Raw genomic sequence first — 16,700 nt, forward strand, 5'->3', positions numbered from 1 at the left:
ATTCTACCTACTTTCTTTTGACAATTTCAGATAAAAGTGATGCCTACCTTTCTCTATTTGCATAGACTTGTACTCAAATATTCTGATTAAATGACTAATTTTCCTTAGGGTCTCTCTCTTTTTTGTCAAGATTATCAAAACATAATAAAAGCACTCCTGGGATTTCTGTCTTCACTCCCTGATGACATTAGAGATCTAGGGAGCGATCTAGGGAGCACACGTAATGAGAATATACAAGGGAGCCTAGCCAAAAAGAAAAGGGAAACAAGGATATTCATTATTACTGCTAGTATTTAATGAATTGCTTAAAAGGCTAGTTGCAAAGGGAAAGAAGAAAAATACCAGTAGCGTTTATCTGGATGATATGATAGAGAATCTTAGAGAGTCAACTAAAAATTTAATTGAAGCAAAGTTGAAGGATGTAAATAAATCGTCAGCATTTCTATTTAATTATTAACCAAAAACCCCAGCAAGGAGATGGGAAAAGAAATTCCACTTAAAATAGCTACTTAATATTTGGGAGTCTACCTACCAAGATATAAGAACTAGATGAAGCCAAGTATAAATAAATCACTTTTGGAGTAATATTATTCATTGCTCAGGGCTCCAGTGAGCCAAAATGACAAAACTACTTAAGTTAATTCACTCGGAGGTGAAGTTCTATAAAGAAAGAGAAATAATGGGAAGGAACCAGTCTAACAGTCTTGGATTTCAGAGTACCTTATGAAGAAGCAATGATCAAAGTAAGTCAGTACTGGATAAGAAATAGGCCCATCAAAAGAGCAAAAGCAAGCCAACCCAATAGAAGCTCAGTGTTAGATAAATCCAAAGATTTCAGCTACTAGAACAAGAACTCATCTGTTTGGGCAGTAAGTGCTAAGAAAACCAGATCACCATCTCACACTATTTATTAAGACATACTATCACAAGTTATAATACTTAGACAAAGTGTAACACATCCTAAATTAGAGGAAGAAATAAGAAATTACCCTATGAACTATAGCTAGCAGAATAATTCATAATTATAACATAATTTTGATAATATAAAATTTAAAAGCTTTTCTCACAAATTAAATCAATGCAGTTAAGATTATAAGGAAACACATAATTTCTTTGCAGGAAATTTCTTTGGTATAGGACCCATAGCTAAGGCAAATAAGAAGCAAATATAAAAGTATAATAAATCTTACCTGACTAAACCATCCAAGGAAATGAACAGGTAGTTCTCAAGGGAAGAAATCTAAGCTATCAACAGCCATATTTGAAAATGCCCTAGTTCACTAATAATTAAACATAAATAAAAATTACTCCAGCAAGGCTGGAGCAAAATGAAGGAAAGGATGGAGGTACTGTGGGAAAGTAGGGATATTAACGTACTATTGGTTTAGTTGTAAAATTGGTTTGCCAAGACAGAAAGCAATTTGGATCGCTACCTAAAAAGAGCTGCTAAACTATGTATATTCTTTTGGCCTACCAATATCACCACTAGGGCTATACTCCAAAGAAGATCAAAGAAAGGTTACCCATATGTACTGTGCTGTAAGAAAGGGATGGTTCCAAAAAAACTGAGAGACTTAAGATCAACCATGATGTCAAATCACCAACGATGAAGAATGCTGCCCATCTCCTGTCAGAGAGGTGATAGACTAAAAATGCAAAATAAGACTTTTTTCCGCTTAAAAATTTTTGTCTTCCTTTTATAAATACAATTTAATTTAAAAAGAAAATCAAGTTATAGCTTGCATGCAAGATCCTGAGAAATTACATTTTAAAAAGACATTACTTCTACTTAGGAAAAAAAATTCCTGCCAAATATGAATCACACTTACAGTTTTAGGATACAGTAACTGACCCCTAGAGATTCTGATATTTAGGGAGCTCTGATATCCAAGACCGACACTAAAGTCCACTCATATAAAGGAGCCCTAGAGAGATGCAGAGGAGCATTGAGACTAACTGGCCCCAAAAAGATTTCCTTCTATCAGGAGAAATGACATGACTACATCTGAACAAAAATACAAAGGATGGGCAAAAATATCTATAAAGTTATTTTAGGAAGGAAAGCCCTAGCTGCTGAAAGGCTCAAGAAAGGTACCAGCTGCTACAAGTAAAAATCTATACTTCAGTGGTATCTGAAATCATGAGCAATACCAGGCAGAGAATTCAGTATTTGTCCAGGATAATGGATAAATAATTGTTTGTGTGAACACCAACTCACAAAAACTATATAGTGTATTATTACAAATAAGATATATTAATATGTAATATAGTATATTAACATATATTACACATAAGAGTATGCACACACATCTGCACATAAACATATGCTGTTCCCATGTAAGAGAGAGAGATAGAAACAGATAAGAGATATACAGAGTTGGAGAGAGGTTCAGCCAGATAGAACTAATAGAGAGATGAAAAGGGTTAAAGGTGACAGATATTTGCATACCCATGTGTGACTACATATCATACAAACACACACACACACACACACACATATATATATATATATATATATATATATATATATATATATATATATATATAAATAGAAATGGATATATGCACATGGGTTTTATATATGCAGACATTTGGAGAGACAAATGATAGGTATGAGAACTTTACACATTGAAAGATCCAGAGATGTAGATGTACTACATATAAAAAGAAATCTCTGTGATCTCTATTGCTTCATAGAGTAAATAGAGAATGAAACAGATGGAATTAGGAAGCTATAGAAGGAGCTAGATAGAGAGTTAAATAGAGAATAAGTAAGTCAGGAAAATAAGACACATAGGGAGAAAGATAGAGACATTTAGAAAGGTCGAGATGAAGACCTAAAGGCCCATTACTTAAAACTAGACACTTCACATGATGTAGATGCTTTGGGGGAAGGGAAGATAAATTAAGACAGAGCCATTTCATTTTGTTCTTCTAATAATTAGGAGAAAATACTATCTAAATGGATGACTATTTATTAGGTGTTCCTACCACACTAGTAAAAAAATTTATGAATTACCTAACTTACCGCTCCAAGTAGGATTTATTGAAGGATATAACATGACAAGCCAGGCCCCGAGATGATAAAGAAGGGCATATGCACATGACTAACTCAAACATTCCTCCTTGGTTAGGGACGATGGGTCTTTACGTCCTGTAAGTCCCAATGACTGTGGAGGATGAGCTGCAGGAAAACTTCAGAAGCATGGTCTTCAGCAACATAGACCTTTGGTCAAGTACAATGAGAGTCTGAGAAAGAAAGAAAAAAAATCACTTTTGTTTTCATTTATCAGGTACAAGTCTGTCTTTTTCTTGCCCCTTCCCCTTACCCCTCCAGAAAAAATTTTTAATGAAAAACTTTTAAAAAAAGAAATTAGGATTGAAATTCAATTTTAAAAAGATTTAAAAGAAGAAATTAAAACAAACAAGAACATGGACCAACATGTTCTTTCGTGGGTCCGAGTGCAGTGGAAGCAGGCTCTGAAATACAGGAACCCCAATAACAATATTCTAGATAACAGATGATCCAGGAGTTGCTCAGAAGTTTGGGATGAAGTTTGCCCAAGGAGGAAGTTGTAAGTGGCTCCACCCAAACTGAAGAAGCACATTCCCTAGGTGTAGGCACTCCAAAAGAAAGTCCTGTTTTTCTTGTGTTGGTTATGGCAACATGGAATAGGGGTCTTATCAACTACAACGTCAGAACTTTTAATATAATAAATAAAATCCCTGGAGTCAATAAAATTGCATTTGAAAGATTTTCACATCCAGAATAAACATAAGCAGCATAAACACCAAAATGAAAAACGAGATATCTTTTCTGATCCCTTCAACTTGCCAAACCTCTGCAAAGCAGAAATTAAATACAAAAAAAAAAAAAAAAAAAAAAAAGCAAATTCAACTGAATTTAAAAGAAAGTTGAAATACTAAATTAAAAAAAAAAAAAAGATTAAACAACCCAAACCATAAACTGATGTTTACTGACTCAGAGCTTACTTAGCACTTCTCCCTTACCTATGCTGCCAACAGCAAGGCTATAAACTACCCAATACATGAGTCCAGCCTTGCAACATAAAGCTACCCCTCATACTCTGGTCCCCCTTTCTCTTCCTAGTGCTATGGAGATCCCAACTTTAGGCTGCAGAAATTTCCTCAAATTATGATAAACAGTTCCATGGCAGATGACCCCTGTAGCATCTATCTGGCAATCCTGACCATAACGAGGCAGTTAATCCCCCAACACCAGCATGGCAGTGGACCAACTTGCAGCTTTCAGAACTGAGGAAATGGGTTAGGAAACTCTGAGGATTTAGGGAGTCAGAGCTGTGAAGCATTTTACTAAATCTTGTTGAAAGAACAGCATCTAGCTGGAACCAGCACTGACCACCAAAAAGTTCTTGGAACAGAGATTTAGGCTAGTGAATCTTGAATTGTCCAGTGTGGAAGAGACAAACACTGGGAGGTCCAGCCAAATAGGTCAGAAAATGAATAGGGGAAAATGAGGATAACAGAAGCCTGATATTACCAAAGATTTCAGGAAGTAAACTCAATGAAAACACTCACAACACAAGGCCATATGATCTCTAGATCTAGTAAGTAGGGCAAGGCATCTAGGAATATATACTGTGAAACAAAGGGAAATGATCCAACACTTGATGAGTCAGAAGACCCTGTTGAATGCAAGGAGAACATGGACCACAATACACTGTTTCTGAGTGGTTCAAAAGAAAAATGAGAATCATAAGGGCAGAATGTATGTTTTGCATAGCAAAAAAAAATGTACAGAATAGAAAACCTGGAATCTACAATAGCAAGTCTCACCAAGAAACAAGAGAGGAAAATAGATTAGGAATGAAAATTTATAGAAGTGAAGAAAAATCTAGAAGAGAAGCAAAAACAATAACTTTAAAAGAAAATATGCTCACTATGCAAGAACACCATACTGATCTCAAAAACAGGCCACACAGAGACAGGATCATGGGTCTCCTGGAAGAACATGACAAGACAAAAATCTTTATTTCCATAATGCAGGAAACAATACAAGGGAACGGCCTAAACTTCAGAAAATAGAAAATGAAACATCCATTGAAAAAATTCACAAATCACCTCGAAGGAGAAAAAAAAACTTAAGCTTGCAAATTCCAAGACACATAGTGGGGTTAAATTGAACAATTCAGTTCAAAACAAATTTTTCAGAAGAAAGACCTTCAAAGAGAAAGGAAAGGGAATTTGAATAACATAAGAGTAATCTGTACCTATCAGAAAATGTGGGAGGGGATGGAATAATGTGTTCCAAAGAGCAATGGAGTTCATGAAGCAGCCCAGGGTCATCTACCTTGCAAATCTGAGTTTAACCATAAAGGAAAAAGCATGAATATTCAAAAGTAACAAGGTTTTTGAAATATTTTTAAAAAGAAAACCTATAACTAAGTAATTATTTGCTTCATGAACACCTTAAACAATAAGAATGTGTGAGGAGTAAGTAAATGAAACAGCCAGGATTAATAACAGCAGCAGAGTGACAACAAAGACCAATAAGACACTTGTTTCAACAAAGAAATAGGGGTGAAAGTGGAATTCTGGTGGAGGTAAGAATAAAGAGATGGGCGTAGAGCATTATGAATTGAACTTGGAAACTCCCTGCCTACAGGTGAATTTGTGTATGGGAAATATTACAACTTGGAAGTTTACATTAAAAAAAGAAAGAAGTAAGTGCTATAAAGAAGAAGGTGTGTTGTGCCAGGATAAAACCAAGGGCTGGAAATGATGGGAAGGAATATATATTACTGCAAAGCCCAGCAGCAAGAAATAGAAAAAAAATGCATTTAAAATACATATAAAATGTTTGGGTGTCTACCTGCCAAGACAAACCCAAGAACTATATGAACACAATTCCAAAACACTTCTCACACAGATGAAGTCTGATCTAAACAACTGAAAAAATATCAATTGCTCAAGGATAGGCTAAGCTAATTTAATAAAAATGATAATTCCACCTCAGTTGGTCTACTTGTTTAGTGACATACCAATCAAACTGCCAAAAAAAAATTACTTTATAGAGCTAGATAAAATAATAGCAAAATTCATCTGGAGAAACAAAAGAGCAAAAATATCAAGGGAATCTTTTCTTTTTTTCCTAGTTACACATGTATATTAGTTTTTTTAAATACATATTTCTTTATGAATCATGTTGGAAGAGAAAAAACAGAACAAAAGGGAAAAACCATGAGAGGAAAGGTCTTTCTTCTGATCACCAGAAGAAATTATTTTGAACTGAATTGAATTGTTTAATTTAAACACTGTATTTTGAAGTTTATAGGTTTTGTTTTTTCCCCTCTGGAGGTGATTTGTGAATTTTTCTTTTCTTTTTTTTTTTTTCATAAATTGTGCATATTTTCTGATCCAGCAATATCACTACTTGGTCTGTATTCCAAAGAGATCCCCCCCCAAAAAAGAAGTAACAGAACTGATGAACTCTGAGTTCTCACTTTCTTTTTCTTTTTTGCAATATGGCTAATGAGGAAAAGTGTGTGTATTTCCCTCAATAGTAGTTTATTTTTCCAAATACAGTTTCCGACATTCATTTTGGTAAGATTTTGTGTTTCCAATTTCCCTGTGTCCCTCCTTTACCTCCCACCTCTCCTCAAGACAGCAAGCAATGCAACATAGGATACACATGTGCAATCCTTTTAAGCATAAATGGAAATATATTTTACATCATTTCACACATATAACTGAGCTATTGCTTCCCTTCATAGTGGGAGGCAGAAGACGGAGGGAGACAATTTGGAACTCATTTTTAAAAGATTAAAAACACATAATTTGAGACATTTAGCAAATATAGGAGAAAGGCAAAGATGCCTGCTATCTAATATAGTTTGGGGAATGCTAGTAATACCAATAAGATAAAAGAAGAAAATGAAAGGCATAAAGATAGGTCAAGATTATCCCAATTCTTGATGATATAAAGTTTACTTGGAAAATTGTAGGGAATCAGAGGTACTAATTGAGACAATTAATAGCTTAATCACCATTGCAGGCTACAAAAACAAACAGCATTTGTATATACTGTCATATACAAATGCTGTATGACAGAAACAAAACAAAAGAAGTGCTAACAGCAACTGAAAGCCTATTCCAAATAACTACAAAATGCCTAAGACATATGAGGGTCGACCGACCCAAAGCACACCAATGACTTGGTTTCAGTTGTACAATATTCCTCAGCAAATTGGCAAAAATGACCCCAAAATAGCAGTGTTTCAAAAGTTATAAGATACAGACACACTAATACATTGTTGGTGAAACTACTGTTTATGATTTGGGCAAGTCATTTTCCTTCATTATGTCTCAGTTTCTTCATCTATAAAATAAGAAATTTGAAATAACAGTGAAATTCTAGAAAAGGAAGGAGTCATCACTAAAAGTTTGCATAACTTCATCAAAGAAAGATCATTCAATGATTACCTTGTTTCTTTCTTTCTTTCTTTTTTTTTTTTTTTTTTGATGAAGCAACAAAATGGTATATCAGAGCAGTAGTCTGGCTATAGCTTAATTAGACTTTAGCAAATAATTTAAAAATCTCTCTATTTTTGAGGAAAACATAGAATGATGTAGATAAGATGATAGTTCAATAACAATGATGTAGATAAGATGATAGTTTAATAACAGATTCAAAATGAAATGAATGGGTAGGCCTAAATTATTGTATGCCATCTTAAAAGGAAGTTTCCAGAGGAATAATATAAAGATTTGTGTTTGACCATATGATCTTTATTACAGTTAAGTGAAAGAGCACTGGGTTGTGCTAAGATGAAATTTAATAGAGACTAATGTACATATCTCTAACTGGGTTAAAAAAAAAAAAACAGCTATCTCAGATGCTGACACAACATGGTGAGATGCAATCTCAGACACAAACATGGAAGTATGGCCAAACAGCAATGTGTCTGAACAGAATTTGGAGCTTTTAGGAACCTCCCACTCACTGTGACTCAACATTATGGTAAAATGGTCAGGGAAGCTATTGCAACATTAGGTTGTATAATGGTCAGAACTAAAAAAAAAAAAAGAGAGAGACATCTTGTCATACTCTGCCCAAGTTAGATCATATATGGAATTCTGTGTTCAGTTTTATGGGTCACATTTAGGAACAATACTGAGTATAAAGAAGAGAATAACCAAGTTGGTGAAATTCTTCAAATTTATATACTTCAAGATCAGCTAGAGAATTGAGGAATGTTAAGATCACTAGTCAAAAGCTAGACTGCTTATAAGAAAAATTGCCAAGTATTCACAACACGAAAGAATGCCTTCAATTACCAATAATAAGGAAAATACAAATCAAACCGCCTTTGAGGTTTACCTCACACCCTGAAAACTGGCAAAAATGACTCTAAAATGGCAATAGTCAATATTTGAGGAGTCACTATCTTGCTGGTTGAGCTATGAAATGATGCAATCATTTTGGAAAGCAAGTTGAAATGATGCAAATACAGTGACTATAATCTCCACCCATACCCTCTGACATAAGGACTATTCACGGTTCATAATGAAAAGGCCATTGATAAGAATCAAGTATCCATATACAACAAAATACTCATAGCAGCATTCTTATGATGTCTAAGAATTGGAAACAAAGCAGATGCCCTTTAACTGGAGAATAGGTAAACAAACTATATTACACAAATATAGAATATTAGTGTGCAATAAGAAATGAATAGAGAGACATAAAAAGATTTACATGAACTGACAGAAAGCAAAACCAAGTAAACAATAAACACAATGTAAAAGGAAAGAATAACCACACACCAAAAAAAAAAAAAATCAAAAGTGAATTTTATAAAATGTAAGCACTACATTGAGCATGCCTTGAATAAAGAAGGATGAGGACATTCCCAACCCACCCCTTCCTTCAGAGGATGAAGTCCACAGTTGTTACACATTGCATAAATTTTTAGCTTTTCAACATATGGTTTAGTTCTGCTGTTTTTCTCTTCTTTTTTGTATTTAAAAAAATTCTAGTTCTTAAAAGGGATGACTCTAGGGACAGTAGCAGGGTGCATTCTGAGGAGAAACTATGATCACATACAAAACAAAACCAAAATTTACCGAAAAAGGAAAAAATATTTTCTCTCACCAATTTTTCTCAAGATGATCACAGAATCACAGAAGGTGAATTGTCATTAAAGGTGAGCTAGTCCACTTCCTTTTAGTAGATGAGGGAATCAAGGCCTATCAGACTCATGGAAGCAAGAAGCAGAAGAGTTGGCATTCAAACCCCAATCCAGAGTTCTTTCTACTATACCATACTGACTATTAAAAAGTTAGAAATAACAAAAAATACACTCATCCTGTAAATTGTGCACATTTGAACCATGTCTCCACAAAAGAGATATTTCCTGCTTGTTGCTTAATGTAATGTACTCATTTGAGTGGGAGGTCCTGGATCTGATAAAGGTATCTTTTAAGCAAATTAATATAAAATGTGTTTTTTTTTCCTTTTTCTTTTTTTCTTACTGTAAAATAAATGGAAATTGCCTAATTCAGCTATCTTTTTGATCTTTTCCCTAGGCCATGATGTTGTTTGAAAAACCACAAAATAATTGCCCAATTCCATTAGTTTGTTTAGTCTCACTCCCACAAAATTAATGAGCTATCTGGAAAAATGAGTGCAGGGAACATGTTGACAGATTGCCCTCCCCCCCCCCCATAGACACCAAAGCATTGCCCCAAAGCTCAGAGAACTACAGTAGTATGCTGGCAAACACAACAACTTTTCCAAATTATTCCCAATAAAAGTGCTAGCATTTTCTTTTATATACAAAATCTGATAGATTCATACACTTCAGAGATGAGAAGAATGCCAGATTCTAGATTCAGCCTCTCATTTTTTTTCAGATAAGGAAATTGAGGTCTCATGACTTGCTCAAAGTCATACATCTAGCTTTAGAGCCCAGGCCTTCTGACTACAGTTAAAACTGGATTCATTTCAATTTCCAGGATGCCTGTTTTACACTCCAATTGTCATGCTGCCTCCTGGATTTACTAGTATTCCAATAAAGAATTCTCTAGTTATCACAGGAGCTCAGAGATAATAGTTGGTGATGGGAGAATTTTCCGAGGCCTGGCCTTCAAGAGAAGAGAGGAATGTCAACCTGTCACTTTGGTACATGTGGGGGGCAGGGGAACATTTTACCAGTAGCATTTGCCACTGTGTAATCCACAAAACCAATGTTATTTTGAGCCTCAGAACTCTTTTTACATTTAGATGTATTAATATGTATCAAAGAAGCAAAAAGTATTTTACTGCAAATCCTTAGAAAGTCCCCCAAATTCAGGGAAATAACTGGCTTTCCTTTTTAGTCAACAACATTATCTTTTTAAAAGTTATTATCCTAATAAATTTAGAGGAAAATGAGATAAAAATACAAATTAAGATGTTTTGCTAATATATATTGCTAATCTAAATTAAGGAGAAATTGAGGCACAGCAGAATGTGGAACACTATGTGCTGGGATCCAGGACACCTGAATTTTTTTTCCTTAATAGTATTTTTTTTCACTTACATGTAAAAATAGTTTTCAGCATTCACCTTTGTAAGATTTTGAGTTCCAAAATTTTTCCCCTCTCTCCCCTCTCCCCAAGACAACAAGCAATCTGTTATAGGTTATTCATGTACAATCACTTTAAGGATGTTTCCACATTAGTCATGTTGCAGGCCAATTTTAATCCCAGCTCTGTCCTCAATTATATATATGACCTCAAGTATTTAATTTGCTCATCTTCTCTGGGCCCCTAAGGCCTCTGCAAAATGGGGGGGGGTAGACAAATTTTAAGATCTCTTCCAGTTCTGACATTCTCAGATTCTATTTTTAATGGAAAATGTGAAAACAGTTTTATGACCTGTTTTGTCTGAACCCCCGAGGATACACTGAGGATAGTCTAAAAGACAAAATATGGCCAGGGCTTCACCTCCAAAATGAGAGACACATCAGCCAGTGGTTTGATTTTATGACTTGTACTAAAATGTCAGCTTCATCTGGATTAAGTTGACTTGCAAAGGACAGAACTGTTATATTTATTCTCTTCAAACAAAGCACCATAAATCCCTTTCCATGCAATCTGAAAGAGGGATTATCCTAAAATGAGAACTCTGCAGAAAAACTCCATGGAAATCTACAAAGCCATCCTTTATCTTCCAAAAAGTCCAGTCTGCTGAAAAAGTAGCAAGAAACAATCTAAGAATAAGCGAAGGACCTTGAAATCAAAATAAACCATTTGCGCACCATAAAAGGACACATTCAGATACCTGAAAGAATTAGCTGCATTTCCTTAAAACATAATGAAATTCAGAAAATGTCAGTTGTATAAGAGGGGTGTAGTCCAAATCTTTCCACAAGAACTCCCCAGTTAGGGAGAAAAAAGAGCCCCCTAGCTACATGCAACGTGCTGGGTTTATTTCAGTTTCGGAAAACAAAGCAGCCGAAGGAAAATGTCATTCAAATCAGATTTCAATTTTAATCAGCGGTGCCATGACTACAGTTTTCACGTTCACTCAACAGATAACCATGGGAACCGTGGTTATTTCTACCACATCTGGGAGACTGGACTGCAAAATCTTAAGCCAGATAAAATCAGGAAAGATTTTCATCCAACACAGTCACTGGGTATTTCTGGGGCTTTGAATTTGCTTGTGGACCCTCCCCCTGAAAGCTCTGTCTAAAGCACTGGACACCAAATTTCTCTAATCATACATTCCCAATACATAAACATTTCATACTTATAAATGGCATATGTGCCCCTGGACTTCAGGAGCTGTTGGAGTTTATGGGGTAGGAGAATGACACAGGTAGATTAGTGTTTTGGGAAGATCACTTTCAAGCTGTGTGGAAGATGGATTGGAAAGGGGAGAGACTAGAGGCAAGTCAACTAATTTTAAGGTTACCATTACAGTTCAGGAGAGAGTTGATAAGGCCCAGGGTCGGTTAAGAGAAGGAAAGGCCTCCAAGAAATTCTGGGGAGGCAGTTTTGACCAGATTTGGTAACTGACTGTGTATGTGGAGTCAGAGATGAAGCCGGGGTTATTATCCTCCTTGGATAAATAGAAAGCATTACAATTGGCAAATTGTGCAACATAAAAGGACACATTCAGATACCTGAAAGAATTAGCTACATTTCCTTAAAACTTGCTTTTTTCTACAAGGAGACAGCTTTGTGGACAGACCATAGAAGAAACCTTGGATCTTACTTGAGGACTTTCTTTTCAGCTGAGCTACGCTGACTCATAAGAAAAAAGATTTCAATGAAGAAATAAATACACAAGAACAAATTACACAAACCAATTCACAAAAACAAACCACACAAATACACTAAAAAAGTAAATTGATGAGTTTGGTGTGTTTGTTTTTAAGACCAAATCTAGAAATTAGACAAGATCTACCTGATTTTTTTTTTGGCAACGCAATTGGAGCACACAGCTAGTAAGCTAAGTGTCTGAAGCTGCATTTGAACCCGGCTGTTTCTGGCTCCAAGGCCAGGGGTCTATCCCCTGAACCATCCTGCTACCCCCATCTGCCTGCTTTTTAAAGAAAGAAGCATCAATCCTTCTCTAGGTTTGGGAATCATCTGCAGAGAAATAGAATAAAACCCCTAGGAACTTATAAGATCAGGCTAGTTTAGAGACAGACAGGGGAAAGCCCTGAACAGAGCTTACACACTCAATATTTAACATTTTTAAAAATTAACTTTCCATTATGGCCAATTGAAAAGGCAGGAAAGAAGCCAAACAGATAAGTTAGAAACAAATGGGAGGATATGGGGCCTTCCTTGTTGCATATCCATCTGTTAAAAACACCACTAAAAAGCAAAAATCCCTCCCATGGAGCTTGTCACCCATTCAGGCATTCTTCTTCTCTCTCTCTTCCTTATCTGAGCTTATCTGACTTTTAAAAAATTGACCACTCAAAAATATGTCAGAACATGGCAAACAGTATATTAAACTCGGGGAACAATTATTTCCCTACGCCACCTGTTGCGGTATCTCAGAGCTGGCAAATCCAGCATCCTTGTTTTTCAAAGTTTCTTTACAATGAGAAAATTCATTATCTACTTCAACAATGACTGAGAAGCTGCTTTCTAAAAAAAGATCATCTTTCCTTTTTCCCCCCACCCTCTGTTAGTATGAAATTAAGAGAGTAATCATTCAACTGCTAATGCAATATTAGGCACAACAGTTTACAAACCACTTTGTTCACCAAACAACCAATCAAGGGAATCATAAAAGTTAAACCAATTTTGATTACCATACAGTATATATGACATAAGAGATTTTGCACAACCAGACCAATGTAGCTAAAATGAGAAAGGAAAGCATTAACTGTGGAAAAATACCTCGTAGCAAGTTTCTCTGATAATGGTCTCATTTCCAACACATAATGAGCTGATTCAAATGGATGAGAGTAAGAGCCATTCCCTAGCTGAGATATGGTCTACTTATATGAATAGGTAGTTTTCAAGGGAAGAAATCCATATATAAACAAGCATGTGGAAAAAAAATGTTCCCAGTAACTAAAAATTACAAAGATTCAAATGAAAGCATCTTTAAAGTTTTACCACAATGCATTAGTCTGGCAGGTGACAAAAACAGGGAAATGATGATTGCTGGAAGAAATTCGGGGAAACAGGCACATTAATGCACTATACTGGGGAGGAGGGAGGGAGAAGGAGGGGAAAATTTGGAACAGAAGGTTTTGTAAGGATCAATGTTGAAAAATTATCCATGCATATGTTTTATAAATTAAAAAACTATAATATAAACAAAAAACCAAACAAAAGAAAAACCAAAAAATGCACTACTACTGTCTCTGTGAACCAGTCCAGACAAAACTGGAAAACTAGAGGTTTCTATCCCAAAGATATCAAAAAAGAAAAGAATCCATATGTTAAAAAAAAAAGTACTGATAGCAGATCTTGTTGTGGAAACAAAGACCTGGAAACTATGGGGAAACCATCAATTGCAGAATGCCTGAAAAATATAGTATAAATGCTATATAACATTACTATGTTATCATACTATTAATTACTATCATATTATGGTATGAATGCAATAGAATACTGTTGTGCCATATGAAAACAGGAAAGAGACAAGTCCAGAAAAACCTAGGAAGACTGGAATAAACTGATACAGAGTAAAGTTGATTAGAACTGGAAGAAAAATATAACATTCTAACACTCAACACTATAAAAAGGAACAACTTTGTATAACTTTAGAACTTTGAACTTAAGAACATTAATGAACCATGAGTCTCTAAAACTAGTGATAAATGATGTTATTTACCTGACAAAGGGATAGATCCAATATGCAGAATGACACATGTATTTTTTGAACACAGCCAATATGATGGGAAGTGTAGCTGGACTAAGCATACTGATAATAAAGGTGGTTTTTTGTTTGAGGTTTTTTCCCCTGAGGCAATTGGAGTTAAGTGACTTGTCCAGGGTCACACAGCTAGGAAGTACTAAGTGTCTGAGGGCAGATTTGAACTTAGATCCTCCCAAAGTCAGGGACTGATGCTCTATCCAAGGTAGGTGTTTTGCTTTTTTGTTTTTTTATTTTTGTTGTTGTTGTTGTTGTTGTTGTTTTTCCTCATGGAGAGATTGGCAAGAAGAAAAACAAATACTCATTAGTTGAAAAAATGCTTTAATATATTCTGTTTACAGTTTGGTGACCTAGAAATTACCTTAGAGGCTGTCTAGTTCAGTACCCTCATTTCATAAAGGGAGTAACTGAGGCTTAGAGAACTTAACAGAGTTGCCCAATTAACACATACGCTGGGTAGCAGACTCCAGCTTTGAACCTACATTCCTTGACTCCAAATCCAACTCAAGATTGCATTCCAGTCCTGGCTTTTCATTAACTGATCCTGTCATCTTTGGAAAATCTGTCTTTTTCTGATCCCTACTTTCCTTCTCTGTAAAATGGGCAGGTCGCTTTCAGTTCCAAAAGCACATGAGGATTTATGTCATACAAGTGAAAAACATGAAACAAATGCCAAGAAACAATCACATTGGCCATCTTTGGGTTCTCTAGTTTTATTCTCTTTTCCTTATGTATTTCAGGCACATAGGCAGCCATCACCCATGAGGACTGTTTTCCATGAAGAATGCTCTTTGAGAGTATAAAAGGCAGCCTTTCTGCCAGACTGAAAAAGCCACAAGACCTATGTTAGTTTTCTTTGTGTCATCTGCCTCTCTCCCCAGTCAACACTCCCAAGTGCCCTTTGAGAAGGCAGTGATGCTATTCTGCTGTACCACTTCAATGCCAACTCTGTGAGTGCTCAGAGGGGCTTCATGAATTAATCAAACTCCCGGCTACCACTGCCTGTGGGCTTCCCTTCTCCCACTATTTTTCTACCCCTCAAATTAAAGGCAATAATCAATAATTCCTGGCCTGCCTACCCCACTGGCTTAGCAGAATATCAAATGAGATCATATACATAAAATTCTTGGCAAAATACCAAGTTCGGCTCACGTACAAAGTGGGTGTTATTGAGTCATAGGACTAAGACCTTTGAGATTATCTAGTCCAATCTCCTGCTTTTACAGGTGGTGAAAACTGAGGCCTGGGAAGTGGAAAGCTAAATGCCTGTGATTATAAAGGCAACACCACAGAGCTGGAATTTCAACCCATTTCCTCTGACATCAAATCTACTGATCTTTTCACTATGTTAGCTTCCCCAGGGGAAAAAATAAAGCCCTTAAGAGTAGTATTTTCTTTTCCTATGTTTCCCCAAAGCCTCCTAAATTTCTGCCAAGTTGAATAGAATTGTCAAAATATATTGTCTTAGACCGGAAGCTTCACAAACAGAGACCCAATCCGTTGTTTTTTTTCAGAACACTGGTATGGCCTCGGAACCTTGTTACCCACGTACCAGTTACTTATAAATGTATGCTGAATGAATAAAGAGCAACCAATTTCCATGAGATGTGTCCTGTGAGATCAACAGGGGCATCTGAGTTAATACTCTGGTGTTGTACCAGCCCACCCCCTTGGCTGGTACAACACCAGAGTATCAGAGGATTTTATCATCTGTGCCGCTATCTTTATCCCAGGGTTTGAGAGGAATACTGACTAGCCAAAACCCTGAAAACTTCTGTCAAGAGGGGAGCAAATTATCCATTAAAAGCCTTCCAAAAAGGACTGCACTCCATCATCCACTGGCTTATCAACCATTTACAAGTTTTTCTAAGTAAAATCGCTTTACAATATTGTGTGAGAAATGTCAGATTACATATAACACCTTTGAGGTTGCCATGAGATAAGTGACTTCTATCCAAAGAAGGGAAAGCTTTGGATAAAGGATGGGGTAGGGTGGGAAATCTATTAGATGACCGGGTCATTCTAGGTCATTTCAGTACATAATAAGTCATTATTTCAGGCTGGTTATAAGGAGGTTGGGAAGAATAAGACTGAAAAGTAATTATTCTAACTTTTTCATATGTTGTATCACTAAGTATTAGGAACAGATGGGAATGGTAGCCTCAGCCAAGATACATATAAGAGCACGGAAAGGCAGGTGCATTTCAGATTTTTTTTTTCTTTTCTTCATTTCATAAATTTGTTCCAATTCGTTGCTGTCATTTAATTTAGATCAGAAGATTAAGACATTAGAGATGATGCAGGCCAGATACTTCACTTTACA

The 16,700-nt window shown here is 35.8% G+C and overlaps 1 protein-coding gene across 7 annotated transcripts in view; it reads right to left on the reverse strand.

The window, feature by feature from the left end:
- The window catches only part of LOC141548371 (uncharacterized), a 109,126-nt gene that overhangs the window by 77,160 nt on the left and 15,266 nt on the right, over window positions 1–16,700 (reverse strand). For 6 of the 7 annotated variants that reach the window (XM_074277232.1, XM_074277231.1, XM_074277230.1 and 3 more), the window contains exon 2: window positions 3,029–3,249. The gene's annotated coding sequence lies outside the window, so the exon portion shown is untranslated. Of the gene's footprint in view, window positions 1–3,028; window positions 3,250–9,136; window positions 9,393–16,700 lie in introns of those variants that run through there. The other variant, XM_074277228.1, reaches the window with a different exon arrangement.

This window comes from Sminthopsis crassicaudata, chromosome X (genome assembly GCF_048593235.1).
Source record: "Sminthopsis crassicaudata isolate SCR6 chromosome X, ASM4859323v1, whole genome shotgun sequence".
Lineage (NCBI taxonomy): Eukaryota > Metazoa > Chordata > Mammalia > Dasyuromorphia > Dasyuridae > Sminthopsis > Sminthopsis crassicaudata.